The sequence below is a fragment of the Anneissia japonica genome, unplaced genomic scaffold, assembly GCF_011630105.1.
Source record: "Anneissia japonica isolate Jap-2015-1 unplaced genomic scaffold, ASM1163010v1 scaffold284789_len57268_cov186, whole genome shotgun sequence".
NCBI lineage: Eukaryota > Metazoa > Echinodermata > Crinoidea > Comatulida > Comatulidae > Anneissia > Anneissia japonica.
This window is the reverse complement of record NW_022741104.1, coordinates 43,939-57,091: the sequence shown is the minus strand read 5'-3', so window position 1 is coordinate 57,091 and position 13,153 is coordinate 43,939. Positions and strand designations below refer to the sequence as shown.

Sequence of the window (13,153 nt, the reverse complement as noted above, 5' to 3'; positions counted from 1 at the left end):
AATAACTATATATTGTATCGTAATGCCATACATTATATATTTTGTGTTTTTTATTATTATTTTTTTATTCTTTATATCTTTTTTTATGGCATTATAATTTTGGAACCAATACCGAGAGTTCTCAAATTGTGCGTAATAATAAACTTTGTTCATACACATCTTTTATTAAGAGGAAATTGGGTGATAATACGCAAATACGTGTCCACCAGCACATACTTCTCCCAATCACCTCTATGTGTGAAAAAAAATGTTTGAGTAGGCTATATACTTACGTAGGGAAGGAAAATCACTGTGTCGAAATGCAGCAGGCGTTTGCTTCGTAGAAAAGAACGTTATTCCAAGAGTACTAATAATGAGACAGAACAACAATGTCGACTTTGTATTCCTAATCATATTCAGGCACAGGCCTATACCAATCGGTGTCTTTATCCTATTCATGTTACAGAGTATACATACATTCCTATAAATACGAGAAAAAAAAAATACAAGAGATTATTAGAATCAATTCAAATCAATTCAATTTAAATTCATTTCATTTTTATTGCAAAAAAAATGTTTAAAGTATTTACATAATAAAAGTATAGGTCATAGATATAAGACAGACGTGTATAGAAATATCGGAGATCAATCAATAATTTAAAAATACTATACTTACTAGGTATTAGGTTAAAAAATAAATTTTAAAAAAAGACCAAATTAAAACAATAATCAACCAATCAGAGTAACATCTAAGAATACAATAACAATTTCGGTAATTCACATCAAAGAGAGTGTAAACACACCTAAAAACGACTAAGTTATTTGAACAGTGCAATAAATTATATTTTGGTGCGTTGGAAAAGGTACAGTACTATTGACCTATCCATTGATTAGCGAGAATAACGCGATGAGATATCGGAAAATGAATAACGGTGATATTATTAGATTTTACGGTTTCTTTGCGTTAAGGTCACTTACGATACTATGGTGCTGTATACTCACAGGCCTATATTGGGCCTATGATTTTTTCCAGCATCTACCACCTTTCAATCTTAATTTCCTCTTAGTTATGTACGCCGTTATTAATGGAATGGTTTCAGTTTTACTTTTGCAGCTGAGAATCGAGCACCGTATAGGTGAATTTTTTTTTTAAATGGTAACACATCGGTACGCTTTAAGTTTTCCTAGGGGCGACGGACATGATTTATGTTATTTGCACTGTGAATAATTATTTAATTTTGTTGCAATTGCTTTAGTTTTCCATAATCCTATGATTGTTGCTGTTGTTTATATCAAACAATTTTAAAAGGTTAATATCGGGCGTATACGGTGGTCATTTACCCAACCCCAAAGGCTCAATATAAATTCAAAGCAAACTTTTTATGAGTTCAGGTCGTCGTAATAAAGTTTATGTTTGCATTCCTTCGTCATACTTTAAACGTTTGAGCTTAAATCTGAGCTTAAATGCGGCGCATCCACGTTAATTTATTAGTCTGACGCACCCGGCCAAACAATGTTTTTAGCTAAAAATTTTGATCTGTCGCATTTTGTTTTTAGCCGTGTGTGGAGATCAAAAATAATTTAAAAACCTCAATAAAAATTCCTGTACATCATAAACATTCGGGTGCTGAACAACGTAGTATGCGCTGATTGTTTTAAAACCCAATAAGTGTTAAGCAACAACCCGTATTTCCTTTATAATTTTGTCTGTCCCTTTTTTCCATTCAACCTGCGGTGTTATTGAACAAGGTTTTAGAAGATTATGATAATTATGATGAGGATGATGATGATGATGATGATGAAGATGATGATGATGATGATGAAGGGTGATGATGATGATGATGATGATAATGATGATGATGATGATGATGATGATGATGGTGGTGGTGGTGGTGGTTGTTGTGATGATGATGATTATGGTGATAATGATGATGATGATGATGATAATAAAATATTTCACAGTAAAATCTAATTTTACAAAACATGTGATATGCTTATAAATATGGTCATGGTGACATCACATCATGACCATAAATATTCACATGGTGACTATATATGGGCATACAATAGTTTGGTTTTTTTTTTGTATTTTTTTTTTTTGTAAAAGAAAATTTGTTAGTGTGAACAGAGCTTTAAAGACCAACCAACATAATTTAAATTATGCCAAAGTCTCAGATCAAATGGAAAGTGAAAAGCCACACGGAACGCACAAAAGCTGCGAATATGGTTATGAATAAGCAACCATCTGTTTCTCAGGCTGACTGTGAATTGGATTAATTAGGCGCACATTGGATCCACGCTTTGGATAGGAGGCGAGGACATTTTGATATTTTGCACAACTGATTTTTCAAAAAGTTCGTTTGACGAAAAACTCGGGAACGATTAATGAGATACAGAATATTTACAAACTGTGGAAAAGGGTAGGAAAAGTCTGGTTACGAACCCTTGGAGCCTGGAGTTAAGATGCAAAGTTTCATGGATGAGACCCTGGGGCTGTCGGGTCTATCGTGTGGACACTAAAATTATTCAAGCATAATTTGAAAGAATATCGAATTATTACTGAAACGCAGCGTTATGCTATAATCTTTCCACGTGACTCACTCTTTAAGCTTGACAAGAAAATCCTTCATCATCCAATTAATTTAAGAGATGGAAATTTCAAATTATATTCTCCACTGTGTCATAGTCATACATGTGTCATCAATCGTCAGTCACTAGATGCGTAGTCCTACCGAATTATGTTTTACTCCAAATAAAAATAAAATGTTGGCACAACTAACTAACATGTCACAAAAACATTATCACATTAATTGCATTATTTCAACCCTGTGAATTAAATACATTATTTCCGCATCACAAAACGTATTTCCTGGCGACGTGATGATCAACTCTTCGTGAACTTCAAGCAGCAGTCTCAATATTGTCAGTCCCTATGATCGCTACTATATACAAACTGACATATACTGCATAGGCCTATAATTATACAAAATTTCGACGAAGACCTATATATTTTCGTGATGTGAACGCCGCTTAGTCAGCGTTTGGCATCAGGCCTAGTACCTAATACATATGTTCCTATTTCGAATGTACCGTCAGTGTTTATATGTTATTTAATTGATAAAAACTGCTATCATGTCTTTTCAAGCTATAAGGCCTGGTTAGTATGCCTGGTCAATTATATAGGCCTAGGTAAAGTATTTTTAACGTGTTACTCAATCATTCGAGTTACCGTACCATATGACTACATCTCTGGAAAGATCTTATAGGCCTATTGAATGGAGGCCTACACGAAAAAATAACAACAACAACAAAACTATATATTTTTGGGGAGACGGTTTCAGGATTTGGTAAGCAAAGATGGAAGAGTTATTTATATAACTCTATCCACACAAACGATCAAGTCAACTTTTACTTGCATCTTCATATTCATCATGATAGACTAAACTAGAATGAGTCCTTTCTAAAGTCTGTCCTTACGGTTATATCTGCAATGCCATTTTTTTTTTTTTTTTTGTGGAAAGAAGGGTGTGAATACACATTGAATGTCCTAACCGCATTAAACAATAGACGCTTCCGGAGTGTCAATCAAACTTGACAACTGACTAATCAGAACAGCGCTAGGAATACGCACGCGTCTCACAAACGCACGTGTTGTCTCACAAACGCACGTGTTGGCGTATTCTTTAACACTGTTGTCTTGTGGTATCTTACCAACAATATCTAAGGGGCGGGGCTTAGTGGAAAGGTCCATTATATAAGCAATATAATATGCTTGTGCGACTATACAAATTTTGTTTCGCTTTCTTTTAACAAAGGGTGTGAAAGTGTATTACTCAATCAAACGTCACTCCATTTAGAGTTAGCTATCACCCAATGAAAAGAACGTGATAACGTAAACCCTGATGATTATAGCCTAAATGCTATATATACAGTAGAGTAATTTTAAGGAGATATAATTAGTTACCATGTTTGAAACAATTGAAACTGTTAATAAAATGGAATGAATTTAAATTTAAGCACAGATTTGAGCATCAGTTCTTTAAATAATATTATGTAATTAAAAAATAACACATTAATAAAATGCAATCTAGAAGTAATCTAAAAGTACAACAAAAACAAAATTACACCAATTCCAAATATGAAACAATAATGTATAAGTTGTAGATATTGAATCTAAATTTCTTTATTTAATTATTCACCAAAAAATATTGATATAAAAGTTAGGAAAATACTAATTTTCTCATTTAAACGTAGAAAGATGTAGGCCTACTCTATATGTACAATGTAGGCCAAGTGTTTCTTGGACTTGTTCCAATGTAAGAGAGTTCAATCTTAATTTAATTTACAACGTTTATATTCATAACGTGTATTATTACAGTGTTAATACTAATATATAATTATTATGTAAAATTATAAATAGAAAATGCAAAAATTTACCAAGTAAGCACTGCTTGTAGTATGTAATATTTCAAATAATAAAACATTCCGTTAATTCTGTATTACGAAACGCACGTACCTATATTCCCGTTTATTTTAACATGAGTAATCAATGTAATTTATTTGTGCACAACTCGCGGGATACTCAGAGTAATGATAGCATGCAATAAAGTCTTGTTCACATTATCAAATTTTATTTGACAAAAACGGTTAAACGCCCATATATGGTCATGATGTGATGTCATCATGACCATATTTAGGCTTGTCACATGGTTTCGTCCAATACAATTTGATAGCCTGCTCAGGGCTTAAGAAACCACTGACAGAGGAATGATGCACATTTCCGCTCTGACTAAATTGTTACGTACGGGCAATTTTTTTATGTTAAACTGAAGTCAGGAAGGTGTAGAAACGCTATAAACTGCTGATCATGACGCGTCTCAAACCAACATCGTCATAAAAACGCAAGTTTATCTTGTTGATTGATGAAAGTAGGCCAATATGTACATGGATGTTCTATTCTTGTACCATGGCGTAACCAGAAATTATAAGCTAGTGATTTTTAACCCAAGGTATGAGGTAGGTTAATAAGTTCAGGAAATAAACAACCACATAAAGACATCTGAAAAACCAATTCATCTTCTTATACAGGGCATACTTAAAGGTCTGTAGGTTGAAAAGCAAAAATACTGAAAACAGCACTTTTGTGGTGGGAAAAGGATGGCTGGAAATCTCCGTTATACTAAGCGAGGATTAAAAGTAAAACGTAAATATTTATAGTCAAAATACACTTTTTTTTTAAATAAGAACCAGTAAAATTTAGCTCAGGCTCAGTATTCTTATTTTTTGGCCGATTTAAGGCTCAAAATGTTCTTATTTTGTTCTTAAATACACACTTTTCAAACATATAAAATGTTTATTGTACAGCAGTATACACTGTACTGGAATGTAGGTAAAAAGTGGCCCCGGGAAAAATGGTCCCTGAAAAAAGGGCCCCTGAAAATATGGCCACAGAAAAATTGCCCCGGTAAAAATGGCCCAAAATGACAGGTTGTACACTTACTGTCCTGCATTATAGAGGGTATTACCTACCTACTGCACACAAGGTAGTAGATATAATTTTTTGGTTTTTAAATATAGGGGGTTTCAGTTTTTAAATATAAAAATCTCATTAGACATTTTACCTCAGCCTCAATTTGTTCTTATATTGTTCTTAATTTTTAAGCAATTTCAGCCTCAGTTTTCTTATAAAATGTGTTCTTTAAAAAAATAAAAAAAAGTGTAAGTGATTAAGAAGCAAATTTCTAATTAAAGAGAACGGAAAAGGAAATATAAATTTGGTTGAGAACAAGGTCGTCAGGAAATGGTGATGCTTGACCCTTTTCAAATGATGCCAGCTCCACAACTGATACCACTGTAGTATACCGCCATGCTTTACAGTACCGCAGATACTAAAGAATTTATTCCCAGCGACACATAACAGAATTACAGTATAAATCTATGTATGCATTAATCTAACCTTCGTATAATAATTTTCACTATTGTATGATACGCAACTAATTGCTTATTAGCATCTCAACCAAGAAACTGATTGTAGGGCGAGTGAACCGTCATTTAATTGCAAATTAAGATTTTAACTGAATATTTGAGGGGGTTTCCGTTTTTTATTTTCTTTTTTGGTAGGCAGTAAAGCCTATATCTCAAGATATTGAATAAAATATCAGCATCGAGGACTGTTTACAGGAAAGGAATGGCCAGAAATGGCCTAAGCAAAATATTTAACCATAGAGTTCAATCTAACGAAAACAGACCACAGGGTCCGGACTCATGTTAGAACTATACAACTAAAATAATTAAGAACTTAATTTTTAATTATGAAAACGAATTAGTGAACAACGTACGTTATAATTTCCACTTGGAATATTTTTGGACTTTAATATACCCAGGGGGCTGTTGTCTGGCCTACCGAATCAAAATAGGCCTATTACCGTGTATCATTAAAGGATAAGTATTAAATGGCACACGATTATGAACATTGTCGTTGCCTGTTTCGTTTTATATTTAGACAATACTCGATATTATATATATATATATATATATATATATATATATATAATTATATATATTTATATATATATATTTATTTATTTATAGGCCCTAATAAAAAAAAGGGTCTATCTACTGCTGATATTTATGAGTAATGATAAGAAAAAGGAATATTTACCTTAAGAATGATGCTTACCAATAACATCCCAAAAAATAATTTTGATGAATTTACCGGGTTAAATCCACAATTCAAATGTTGCGTTGATCAGTGTGCATGACCGATCACTCTTCAATGCTTGCAACTCTCGTATGCGTTCTCACTTTTCTGTCAAGATTAATAAATTTGGTTGCAAGGATATTGAATTTGTCGCTGGTGGCGCTGTGTATTACTATCTAGTAGAAAGATAGTAGAGTTCCTGTATACTATCTAGCTATAGTAGATTTCCTCCTACACGGTACTCGCGCGAATAAGCGCCCCTCTCCTAATAAATTAAATCCTCAAGCGCCCCTCAAAAAGAGCCAAAAATATTTTAAGCGTCGGGCGCTTATTCGCGCGAGTATGTAGGCCTACAACAGTTATAGCAGGGAACAGATACATTATTACTCTATTAGAGTATGGCTCTGTGCCAGACTGAGAACCTCGTTCTTAAGAGTTCTTTCCAAAATCCACCTAATAAATACTAGAAAACCTGATCATCGATGACACACAGAAACAATTAGAAATACAGCATAACAAGATACGAAATCTAGAGTGTAGTCCGTCTCAGTGGCATAGTCTTGAAATGAGGAAGGGATAGGGGGTACGAAGATGAAATGGGAAGGGATCGATAATTAAGTGAGGCGACGCTAGCTTTCAAAATAAAGTGGTATGAATTGATGGTCATCATCTACTTGAGTGTGATTTTGCTTTGAACATTTTTAACGGGGGAAGGGGACGACTGAGAGATGCGAGTTTTTTACCCCCGTCCACCTCTAGATACGCCATTGGAAAATGAAATAAAATTTAATTGATGAATAAATCACTGTAGTAGTGAGATTGATAAAGCGGCCTACTTTAAATTTATATAATAAGATAAGAAATCATAACTTATTTTTGGAGATTTTAGGGAACGGGTGATATAAATATAACAATTTATTTATGAAATTTTAATTTTTCTTGGCGGAGAATGCACTAACTGCCCAAAAATAAAATTTTATTTTATTTTAATCACCATTGGCGGTCGGAGAGTTCACTAAATAAGGTACCAACAAAAGTCTCGCTTAAACCATCATGAATTGAAACGTTATTAACACCATCCGCATGCCGAATAATCCTATAATCCTTAAAAGCTATAGGATTAATAACAATAACTTTATCACGGCATATTTTATAATGTTTCAGACTCATTCAGCGCTAAATGTAAGTCAAGTCATGCATAATTAAACGCTTAAAATTGGTTTCCTTTCAGTAACATGCACAAATAAGCTGCAACGTTTAAGTATTACAACATTTAATTCTGACCAATGGCATTCGGGTTTTTAAAAGCTGAAACAACTATATAGTTATCTCAGTTAAAGCTTATCATATAATTTCATTACAATTTATTACCTAAAAATTGACTTATTACCTGTGGTGATCAGTGCCATTGTTCACCTGTTGGCCTTTTTCTGTTTTTGGAACGCGTAAAAAGTTAAGAGTAACTACACCGTACAAAACTAGACCTGCCTATTATGTTAATGTACGTTTTCTTGTTGAAATCTTCAGTTGAGTATTAATAACTAAAATTAAATTTATAGGCTTTTCACTTTTTATATCTAGGCTTATATTAGGCCTAGATTTAGTGGGCATTATCTTTAATTAGAGTTGGCAAATTGTGGATTATACCGTAATGAATTAGAATAACGATATTATGACCTTACATCCTCTAAATTCCCCCAGTCTCAAACCGCTGATTATTTGGCTAAATGTTGAAATATTAGCCTATGTTTTTCGTTGTAAAAAGGATCGTATTAGTATCATAACAACGTCACTATTTGGTCATCTTTAATTACAGTACTCTATCAGAGATATAGGTTAGCGTTTTCCTCTATAATTTATGCGAATTAAAGAACGGTAACAGTCAGCAGAATGCCAGTATAAAATAGTAACACACAAGTTAGCTCAATATTTGGAATTTGAATCCACGATCACCAGATAGCCTGGTGTCATAACCCACTAAACCACAGAGCCTGCGTTAAGTCGTAGCTGCAAATGCTATTTCGACAATCGAATTCTGTGAGGTAGCGCTCCATCAACTGCATCGAGCCAACCACCCACCCCTTTTAACTTTTGCGCCCCTCCCCTTCCCATTAGCATTCCCACTTCAGGACTCCTAGTACGCGCACTGGAATGATGTTTTGCTATCTGACGTGTTATGTAACAAATACAGTACTCTTTATGTTCCAATATAAGAAAATCTGATAAATTATGGCGAATCGAAGTGTTTAATTACTATTGAACTAACGTACTGTAAAAAATATCAACCACCTCCCGATATGTTAAATTGGAAATGTATGGTAAAAGCGCAGCTGTTTAAGGATCTTCTGTTAAAAAAAAAAAAAAAAAAAGGCCAAGGAAAGGTCTACTTGTAGTTATAGAAATGAAATGTGACTGCCTAAATTAAATGAGTCACAATGGACATGGAAATCGCAGTTATCAATGCCATTCACTAATTCGAAAGGAATTGTATTATACTTCATGTAGGTCTACAATTGTGGTATTGTCATTTATTTATAACCATTTAACTTCTGGATTGATGATTGAAACGTGAATATTTTTAGTATGAAACGACAAAGAAAGTGATACAAGTCATTATTGTGATTCTAGGCCTATATTCAAACTTTATTCGATTATCAACGAATGACGTTAGAATTATAGGATCATGTCTGCTTGTCTCACATTCTTTGTGAATATCTATCAATAGATTATTATTGGCAGTTATTTATTGTTGTAGTTTACACATTTCAAACTCTTTACTCTCGTTAATGAATTCAGTTTTGGTCTGGGCCTGGAAAAACATTTGCCTACGTAAGTATATTATGGTTTGTGGCAATGACATACATTTTTTTTAACATCACAGTGTATTTGACCATCACTCAGCACTAAACTGCACATTTAAACCCGATGAACTAAATTCAATAAAAACATCAAAACAGAATAATAGTTCAAGCGACCGGATGTACAGGTTGGTATACCTAGAAAGTGGTGATTTGTTTAAGTCTCCGGAGGAAAAACAAATTTTGTACAAACAACAAATGTTTTGTAGAACTGATTTTTCTAAGACAGAAATAATTGTTTGACGAAAAACTGGGAAAGGTGAATGAGATACAGATTTTTGAATATTTAAAAAATGGGGTAAAAGGTGTAAAAAGGGCGGTTATCGCAAAAATCTGTATCTCATTCACCATTCCCCAGTTTTTCGTCAAACATTTTTTTCTGTCTTAGAAAAAACAGTTCTCCAACATATCAAAATAATGTTTTCTCTCCGTAGCCTGACTTAAAGATGTCAGCCATCCAACCCTAGAGTTGCTGGTTCAAATCATGTGACATGTCCATAAATTTGTCTTAGAATTCCTTATGTAGTAATCTCAAACTTAGAAAATCATAATTGATGTGAAAATCTTGATTGTTTTTTGTAGCATCGTTTATGTTAGATAAACAGATAAACGCTCATAGCCTTTATATTCGCATACCCCCTCCCCACCCCCTCCATAATGGATGTTGCTTGGGTAGTGACGTTACTCGACTGAAGTTCCTTGTGACTACGGAGACTCCATTAATTTGCCGACAGGGGTCCTACATGTCCGACAGGAGGATCCGAACCTTTTGATAGGCAAATATCATTTTTGGTTCGACGACGTCTATGCATCAATGAATACTAAAGTGAACAACAACAGACCCACACCCCACCCTAATCAAACTTCTATGCAACATGGGGTAGGGTTGTTGCTACGAGACGGTCCAGTGATCCGCATATCGTTACTCTGAATTGCAGAGTTACTCTGCACCACCTAAAAATGTACATACCTTTACAGGAAATCAAGTACTTAAAAAACATTAATTTACCTCTCATGATACTCTAATTCCTATAGCAGCGTCATTTTCCTTCGCCCTCTCCATCTTCCCACCACTCCTTCCCCAGGTTTAGCTCTAATACGCCAATGAAATTAATGCTGGTATTGTCCTTTGTTAAACGTAACAGATGCAGGCTTGACAGATTGAACAAATTACAAATTGAGACAGACTGCAGAGTCAGTAGCGTTGTTTCAGCACTTACGGATCTATTTTGAAGTTTGTAAGGATGACAAGTCATAGAAAATAGTGGTACTGTACTGTATATTCAATTTTCAAACAGCAACAACGCACACATATAAAAACCAGAGACCTCTTTCATACAACTATAATAAGGAACTTCCGTTGATGAACTGTTTGATACGATTTATAACATCATGTTTGAGCACTGGTATTTATCGATTCATACACGAATATTATTTTATCTATTTTTATATTTCTATTATTCATTACGCTAACCATAGCCTCAAATGTTATTATCAAAAGATATAGGCCTATTGTTAATTTTTCTCTTTATTGAAAGAAAATATAAAAATTTACATTATTAACATCTTCAAAAAACATAAATGATTACTGATGAAATGACAGTGATGTGGCTATTATACCACTGGCAGTATGTAGGCCCATGATATGAGATGAATTATTAAACACACATAATAGGCCTAGGCCTAGCTGTTTTATTTATTTTTGCGCTTCCATGCAACCACATTTTAACATTATATTTAATTTAATATAGACCTATTATAGCATTCAACACAGGACGTGGCCATTTTGCAAAGAAAGGTCTAGGCCTAGGCGATTAAAAATTACCGCTAATAATTTAAACTTAGCCAACACATGCAACTTGTAGTGTAGCCCAAACAAGTAAAATTATCCCAACTATGCCTTTACACTACCCTACAACAGTACTCTAGTCTAGGCCTAGTCTCTTCTACTAGCTATAGGGCCAGAGGGCTGGCTGGAGTATCGTAGCTAGAACAAAAGATAACCATATAATATATATAAAGCAAGCCTATACAGTTACGATATTGGGCTAGTTTAGATACACCCTCTAATATAGTATACAAATATAAAGTTCCTACCATTTATCTGATAATGCTGAAATTCTTTAGTATGTAAACTGTGTAAACAGCTTTACAGCAACTGAGATGATACTTCAAAAAATGAGCATTTGTTTCTGATTGGTCTGTACCTAATGACCTAATCCGATTAGCCCATTACTTGCCACACTTTCAAGGACAGAGAACTAATGTAATTACCATAATGATTAAAGCTCATATATGCTCTCATAATAGGCCTATGAATTTTTTTATACACCACCATGGAGGTAAACTTTAATAAATCTTGTACAATTATTTCTATGAAATTTCATATCAAGTTAAGGTTGAGTTAAAGAAATTTAAACTTGGTTGAAAAAAATAACATTCTAAATGTTGATTATACGTTAAAATACAAACTACATTTTAATTTGGCATTGAAAAGATGTTGAAATTATGTTATTACTGTGATTTTAATATCTCAACCAGTTTTCAACGTTTTTATCGTTGAAATAATGTTGAGTAAATAATGGGTAGGCCTACTTTGTAGAAACACATAACACATTTTCAATGTTGATTCTACATTGAAATAAAAACTATATTTAAATTAACGTTGGAAAAATATTGAATAAATATAGGCCTATTGCAATTGTTATGTTAAAATCGCAACCTGATTTCAAAGTTAATTCATTGTTGAAATAAAATTTGGTAAAATCTTAAACTCCGGGTTGAAAACAAAACTTATATTAAATGTTGCTTATACGTTAAAATAAAAACTATATTTTAACTTGACATTGAAAAGATGTTGAATTAATTTTGTTACTGAAATTTTAATATCTCAACCAGAATTTTCAACATTTATTTATTGTTGAAACAACGGTGAGTAAATAATGGGTGGGTTTAACGTTGAGAAAACGTTAAATAAACAATAGGTCTTTGGTTAAAAAACATAACACATTTTTAACGTTGATTCTACATTGAAATGCAATTTTACGTTGACGTTGAAAAGATTTTGGACTTAGGCTAAATTTAAATTTAGCCTATCTCAACATATTTCCAACGTTTATATAAAGTTAAATAATGTGGAATAAACAAGGTTTTAATTGAAAAAACATACGGTAACATTGAACGTTGATTATACATTAAAATATAAACTATATTTTAACATTACATTGAAAAGACGTTGAACTAATGTTGTTACTGTAATTTTAATATCCAAACCAGTTTTAAATGTTATTGTTGAAATAATTTTGAGTTAAATTAATGGACGTTGATTCTACATTGAAATAACAATTATATTTAGACTTAACATTGTATTGTTATGTTAAAGTTTCAACCAGATTTCAAAGTGAATTCAGTGTTGAATTAAAGTTGAGTAAAAACAAAATTTTAACTTGACACTGAAAAACATTAACTTATGTTGATACTGTAACTTTAAAATCTCAACATATTTGCAATGTTTATTTAACGTTAAAAAATGTTCAATAAACAATAGGATTGTGGTTGAAAAACATATCACTTTTTCAACATTGATTCCACATTAAAATGCAAACTATAATTTAAC

At 32.9% G+C, this 13,153-nt stretch overlaps 1 long non-coding RNA gene across 1 annotated transcript; it reads right to left on the bottom strand.

Annotated features, from left to right (window-relative positions):
* Positions 1-76: 76 nt before the first annotated feature.
* Positions 77-10,617, bottom strand: LOC117118579. Its single transcript, XR_004447069.1, has 3 exons — positions 10,547-10,617; positions 6,641-6,787; positions 77-460 (listed from the first exon to the last, which is right to left on the bottom strand). It is a non-coding gene; the product is annotated as an uncharacterized LOC117118579 (long non-coding RNA).
* Between the last annotated feature and the right edge of the window lie 2,536 nt (positions 10,618-13,153).